The sequence below is a fragment of the Danio aesculapii genome, chromosome 14 (assembly GCF_903798145.1).
Source record: "Danio aesculapii chromosome 14, fDanAes4.1, whole genome shotgun sequence".
In the NCBI taxonomy this organism is placed as follows: Eukaryota; Metazoa; Chordata; class Actinopteri; order Cypriniformes; family Danionidae; genus Danio; species Danio aesculapii.
In genome coordinates, this window is record NC_079448.1 from 33,829,125 (window position 1) to 33,837,197 (window position 8,073).

The window sequence follows — 8,073 nt, forward strand, 5'->3', positions numbered from 1 at the left end:
CCAACTGATTAATGTAAAACCCAATAAGTTAAGTCAACTCAAACCATTTGAGGAAACAATTTTGAGTTAAAAAACGAATCTATACGAGTACAGTGAACTTACTCCATTTAAGCTGAGGTAATGAGGCATTGAATTAACTCATTACCTTCAACACTGAGTTCAAATCTCTTTTCAAATTAGTAGAATTAACTTTCAGTAATTTTGAGTTAACTACACTCATTTCATTTGATAAAGTTGACCGTTGGGTTTTACAGTGTACACACTTTGTTTTTCAACAATCACAAACAAGTTAAAACTCACTTCGCCATTGTATTGTTTTGATCTTAATTTCCATAAATGACATGAATACTGCTTTAATAAATATAATCAGTAAATTACAGCATTTACATGATCCAGGGCTGGTTGATATATGAAATGACAGCCGTTAATAATCATCTTTAATGAAAACATCAAGACTGCACCCTAGCGGATGAAAACAACATTGCACAACACCTTACTGTAAAAACACATTAACTATAGCAGCATGATGTGAAGTGTGTATGTCTTAGAGCCAATCTTAATCTCACACTATGATGTAGCTATCAAACTCCACTCCCCCACCATGAATCTAATTCATAGACGGACGCAGATGGAGGAACAGCCATCTCCACACCCCTGCTTGAGGATTATTGATGTCCTTGCACTATATTTAGCAGTTCCCCATCTGGTCTGCTATCCAAATAAAAATGACCAAAGCCGAGGCTAAGCTCAGACCTGCGCTGAGACTCACCTCTGGATGTAAAAATGATCTACCACCTCGCATTTCGTTGCTAAGGGAGTGCACAGTGCAACTAAATTCATATTCATATCAGAAAACAACTGTTTTACTATTAATGTGTAAGAAAATAATTCTGATTGGTCAATTTTGCCATATCTAGCCATCTGATACTTCACAGGCTGGACTCATGTCTGAAAATCAGCTTCCATGCTCTATCCAAACAAAGTATGCAAAACATGGGAGAATTAAGTAGATAACATTACACAAAACTCAACAGATATCTTACTATTTCAAGAGGCCACAACAGGAGTACTGAGAGCTGCCAGATTTCTGTGTCTTAGGCTGGTCGTTTGGAATAATAACAACTAAGAGTAGATAAAAAGAAGCATAAAATGTTAAAAACTGTTCCTCAGACTGCACTTCTGCTTTGTCCATATACCTATGCAACTTCTAGGTACCAAAATGTGGCATATCTCATTTATTTTTATTATTACAAATTATATACATACGATATGGATGTATATTGGCACTGGTGGGAGGCGTACGTTGGCACAATGCTGCATGCCTTAGTTACCAACCAGTGATGGTATACAGTCATATCGCACTGCTACAAGTGTGATATTGCATTTATACAACAGTTTGTTAATTGAAAAAAAAAAATTAAACACGGAGAGTCTCAAAATCCTTTTGTATTAGGCACTACTCTCTACCACCATTCATTCACACCTGCAGCTGACGTCAGAACAGCGGAAACTGTTGCTACTTCACCAATGTCACTTTAGAGCTAGTGTTTGAATGATTCTCTTGTGTAATATCTAAAGTAATGACAAAACAGGTGATTTTGCTCACATTATAAGATTACAAAGCTGAACAACATGAAATGTCATCAGTCTACAGAGATTTTCCCATATTTCTCTGTTGCAATCTGGATATCACAATAATTAACCCTGAAAAATTTGGAGCAGCACAAACTATGTGGCTTCGCAAAAATGACAAAAGTATCAAACTCACCACATGCAGTAACATCATAAACCAGATTACGGTTGTGTTTGCGATAAAGAAAACGCTAAACACATGCGGGCATTTCTTTCTGTTTACTCAAGTCTGCAGGAACAAAAACAGCAGACTCATTAGAAACAGATGGCCAACCAAAAAGTAACTCAGGGTTATACAAAGAGTGGCCAACACAAAATACATACATTCCTAATATGTTAGTCCCATCTCACACTCAACACACTACAATTACTATGGTATAAATACAGCACTACAACATACAAAAGAGAGAGATCAACTTAGACAGTCATTTACCAGCTTTAGAATTACGTTTATCCTTCTCTAAGGGCTTATTAGGCAGTCTCTGTCGCCATCTTGTGGATGGACAATGTCAACCATCTTTGGCCTGCTCAATGACAGGCTAATGGCCACCGACACACTGTCTCTCAGAAATTATAAATATTTAAAATAGGCACTATCCTTATAAATAAACTGCATAATTACAATGCAAATCTAAACAACAATCTAAACTACAATCTAAACAACTACATTCTCTTAAAAAAGCCTTTAAAGTACATTATGTTGTCCAACAGCAGCAACATTTGCCAAATTGTAGACCGTCCTCTGCTTGTTGCTTTATGTGGGTGGAGTAATACACAAGGGAGAAGGGTGAAGAGGCTGGACAAGTGCTGTTTTTTGCAGAATATCGGACAGCTATCATCAGCCAATCAGATTCAAGAACCAGAAAGAACAATTGTTGTGTATATATATATATATATATATATATATATATATATATATATACTGCTGCTGCTGCTTGATTCAACTTAGCATGTCTACTACACACAAAAAAAGAACAATTGCTGCCACGGCTATGGTACCATTTCATAAGGTGCACATTTGTATCTAATGAGTCCACACAAAGGTTTAGAAAACATGAGTTACACGTTTTGCCACAGTGAAGCTTTTGTTCCTTTCTTTCTGAATGTACCTGCAAAGGCATCAGCAGCACAACTGGGTTGTAGGTTGCCAATTTGAGGTCACAAATGGTTTGAAATCTATAAGATGTGTTGAATGTGTGGGTATGATGTGTTTCATCAAAGATCTGGTAACAGGACAAACTTGGAGTTATATATTGAGGTGATTATTCATATAACAAGATTTGAGCCATAAAAAATAGAGGGGTTTGCCTGGAGGAAAAATAAAATGGGAGAAAGGTTGGAGATGGGTGTGAAATATGGGAGACTCTGTGTGACAAAACGGGAGTGTTGACATGTATTTTTACAAACTATACTTAAATAAAATACCTATTTTTAAAGTTCTGTAATGGAGAGAACTCCATTTTGGATACACATTTTTTCATTCATAAAAAGTTTACAGATGCCATCTTGCATCTTAGAATAATCATCCAGTGAGCTTAATGGACGCTTGTGTTAAATGGCAGAAAAATGTCTGACTAGTCCCTGACGCAGACATTATTCTATTACTGAAGGTCTCAACCCTATACACTAATCACTTCAATGGGTTTACACTCCACACCAAAAGCTTTAAAGAGGCGGAGGAAGAAAATAAACGTTCCTAGGTATGCACTTCTGTGTCATGTTGCATCGTCTGAATCATCACCTGAAGACTATCCATTGTCTTCATAATTCTTCATTCCGATAGACCCTTTGAATGGAGCCAGATCAGTCTCAGAAATATTGAATTTACAAAATAAAATTCAAACAAGCACAGCACAATTCACGTTTACAAAATCCAATTTGTACATTTGTAAACACACAATTCATGCATTCACAAGTAAAAATCCTAAATATTTTCACAAAATGAATAGGATTTACATATTTTTAAATTGTGTTTTGAATTTACGAATATGGATTTGTGTATTTATAAATCGTGTTTTAAATTTATAAATTGCATTTGTGTATTTTTGAACCGTGTTAAAATTTACGAATATGGATTTGTGTATTTATGAATAGTGTTTTGATTTTACGAATTGGATTTGTGTATTTTTTAATCATGTTTAGAATTTATGAATTGGATTTGTGTATTTATATATAGCGTTTTGATTTTACGAATTGGATTTGTGTATTTTTTAATCATGTTTAGAATTTACAAACGGGATTAATCTATTTTGAATCACATTTTGAATTTAAAAATTGGATTTGTGTATTTTTTAATCGCGTTTTGAATTTACAAACTAGATTTGTGCATTTTTGAATTGTGTTTTTTATTCACAAATTGGATTTGTGTATTTTTGAATCGTGTTTTGAATTTACAAACGGGATTTGTGTATTTTGAATCATGTTTAGAATTTACAAATTGGATTTGTGTATTTATGAATAGTGTTTTGATTTTACAAATTAGATTTGTGTATTTTTGAATCACATTTTAATTTACAAATTGGATTTGTACATTTTTTAGTCGCGTTTTGAATTTACAAACCAGATTTGTGCATTTTTGAATTGTGTTTTGAATTTATGAACTGGGCTTGTGTATCTTTGAATCATATTTTGAATTACGAATTGGATTTGTGTATCTTTGAATCATGTTTTGAATTTACAAATTGTAAATATATTATTTTTGACACTGATCTGGCTCCATATTTGAATGGGGTCAGTTTTGTGCACATTTGGCTGTGGAACAACCTTTCGAAATTAGTGTCCATGATTGTTCTCACTCCAAAATGCCCTTTGGACAAGGATTTTATAATCTGAAAGTAACAACTGTGTTAACTGTATAAAGAAGTAAGCAAACTCTGTTTGAGTTCAGTATTCCTTACATGGTATAGGCAAAAAATTGACACTTTACAACCCCAAGAGGCCACAGCAGGAGTCGTGAATAGCAGGGAAGCACCATAATTGGCTCTGTGCAGTATTATCCTTTACCATGTATCAATAGATTTTTTTGCTCTGTTTGTTGAAAAATTGCAAGGCAGTTTATAATAGCTCAAAAAGTCATAAGGTCTGAGCCACATGCCTTCAGTTTTACTTGTTTGGATATTGTTTAAAAACCACTGTCCTTGTGTTCCCACAGGTACAATTGGAAGAATTTCATTACTCTTCTGGCATTTCAACTTGTCTTTGTTATTGACACTCTTTCCAGTCAAGCCTCCACTCTCCTCTTTACTCGCACTTAATCTGTAATTCTAATACAGTCTGCAGTGACACTTCGGAGAATCCACAGCGCACAACTCAATTAGTCTGCTGACCTACAGAGGTGTCACCTTTAAATAGGGCATATTTCATTTCTGGCATTAGGAATAATATTACTATCTCACCTCCGTTTTCAGTGTTGCCAAGCCTGTTTTCATTATAATGTGTAATTTCTTAAACAATACAGTTTGACAGCAGAGACTAAATAGCTTATGTTAACTGCTGAATACAATGACCTATGAGTATCTGTGGATTCTGCCAGCAGCTCATACATTACTGATAATATGTCTGTGTTATTAACCTTCTTGTAACTGCAGTGGCTCTGCCAGCTCTAAACTAAAGAACATGGTTTGACATAAATCATATATTAATTAACAGTACAAAGCCAACAAAAGAAACAAAAGTAAATACATAAATATACAAACAAACTTAGACTTGCCAAAGCATTTACATACTGCAACTCTCTGATGATTTAGAGTGCTCCTTTATTTCTCACTTGTCAGCCGTTTTAGATCAAGGCGTCTGCCTAAATTAGTAAATGTAAATTATATACTAAGAAAAAGGTACACAAGGGCTTAGTGTCAATTCCAAAGATACACAGTTGTTTGTTGTTGTACACATTTACACTGAAAAAATTGCGTTTGCTGTTTAATCAAACTATTTATTTAAATGAAACAAGATGAAACAACACAATTCCTGAGTTAAATGGGGACAACGTAATTCAACATTGGCTTATTCTTAAAACGTAGCCCTACAGTATATACATTTCTGCAGATCGCAAATTATGTTGCCAGAAGTACGTATGGCTGCATTTCATTTTTAAAATGAACACTACAGAGCAGTATGATGGCGTTCCTTTGTACGCTCACCAGCTGACCGCTTACCTCCGTATGGACAGTTTTCCTACTGTTACTAATTTGTCCAGTTATCTCGCCATGTATGTCAGCGGACTTGAGACACAGAGAGAAGTTGACCACGAAGACGGGGTTTGAGTCCAGTGAAGAACAGTTCCAGAAAGCAGGTAAGACAAAAACAAAAGCCAAAAATAAAATAAGTAAATAACAGGGTGAGAATGTGGTAAAATCAGAAAATGTGGAAAAAATCAGACAAGGGCTTTTCTTTTCTGGATTGCTTTTTAAAACTGTCGGTTGGGTTTAGGGAAGTGGGTGGGTGGGACAATCTGTGCTTTTAAAAACACTATTGGTTGGGTTTACGGAAGGAAAATGATGGGTCAATTGATCGGTCAGTCATTCAGCAAATCAGTTAGTCAGTCAACAGCGTCCTTTTGTGTATTTATGCGAGAAGAGCAGGCCGAATGGCACTCGTGAGAGAAGTTTGAGATCTGAAAATGTACACAGCAGCCTCTGGTAGATTCGAGAAAACTAAAACTGCAAAAAAACGTAGCTCGTATTTGGCGCTCTCCAGAAATGTATATAGCTGTGCGTTTTCAGAATGAGCCTGGATTGACTTCATTGGTTTATGTTCAATCCACTTAAATTTGTAAAAACTAATAAGCTAACTCAATTTCTTCATGTTGCCCCAACACAAATAGATTTTGTGGAACCCATACCCAAATATTCATTTTAAAATATTTTTCAATTGATGTTGAACAATATTTACATATATTTTATTTATTTTAAAAAATATTTTTTTCTTATTATTTGCTTCAGTTTGGCTGGAATAGAAGCAGTTTTTACTTTTAAAAACAATTTTTAGGGTACATTTTATTTAAGAATTTTTCAATGGGCTAAAAATCAAACCACTGCTGTCGAATAACTTCCCTAATTAACCTAACTTGTCTACAGTAGTTAACTAGTTAAGCCTTTAAATTGAACTTTAAGATCAATACTGGTATATCTTTAAAACTATTATGTTTTTAAAAAACTTTTCTTAAACAAAGTATTTTTTCTATTTTCTAATGTCAATGTGTAATAGAAGACAGAACTGCTTTGACTATGCAATTTCTCTTCTGTAATCTGAAAACCAGTGGTGGGGAACCTGTGGCTTGTGAGCCACATGCGACTATTTGACCAAAAATACGTGGCTCTCCAGCGGTCTCCCTTCAATAATATTTTACAGTTAAAAAAATTAAAACCATCACCAGAAATCAGTTTCCTAGTGTAAATACAATTACAATTCCCTTTTATTGTATATATAACAGCAAAATTTATAAAAACTTAGTTAATAATAAAAGGATGTTTCGACCAATGCACGAGTGCAGAGCTGTGGATAAAAGTGAATCACGTCACCAATAAAGGGCAAACGCATGCGCGTAGTTATCATAGAAATATAAGTCGTTTGCCCTTTATTTTCTTAATAATAGTAAAATATAATGTTTGTTCTTTAAAACTAGCCAAAATTAATATAATAACAATAATCTTTCTTTAAAACTAGACAAAATTATTTTGAATTATTTGAAGTAACTCTATTATTTAGAGTAGTAGTATATATTGGGGTGCATATATACCCCAATGTCTTTTTTAAAATATGCACTTGCCAAAGATATCAGAAATGGCACTTTGCTGAAAAAAGGTTCCCGACCCCTGTGATAGATCAATGACATCCCCAATTTTTAAGTTCACGTAAAAACAACAAGGCATGTAATGTATCTGACCAGCAACTCAAAACCATAAAGTTTCTGCAAAATGAAACTGTGAGTAGTTTGTAGCACATTTCACATTACAAACATGCACACTAACTGTTTGCATTTTACTTTTAATAATAATCCTTCATTCAATCATTTTCTATTCGGCTTAGACCCTTTTATTAATCAGGGGTTGCCAACTTATCCAGTATATGTTTTATGCAGCGGATCTCCTTTCAGCTGCAACCAATCACTGGGAAACATACATACACACTCATTCACACACATACACTATGGACAATTTAGCTTACCCAATTCACCTGTACCACATGTCTTTAGACTTGTGGGGGAAACTGGAGCACCCAGAACACAGGGAGAACATGCAAACTCCACACAGAAATGCCAACTGACCCAGCCGAGGCTCGAACCAGCGACCTTCTTACTGTGAGGCAATCGTGCTACCCACTGCGCCACCGTGATGCCTTCTTTAATTAAAATATTCCAAATAAAAGGATGATATTGATGGGTAGATGTTGAAACAAATGTGTTCAAATACTTTGTCTTTAGCCGCAAAGAGTCTAAAACCC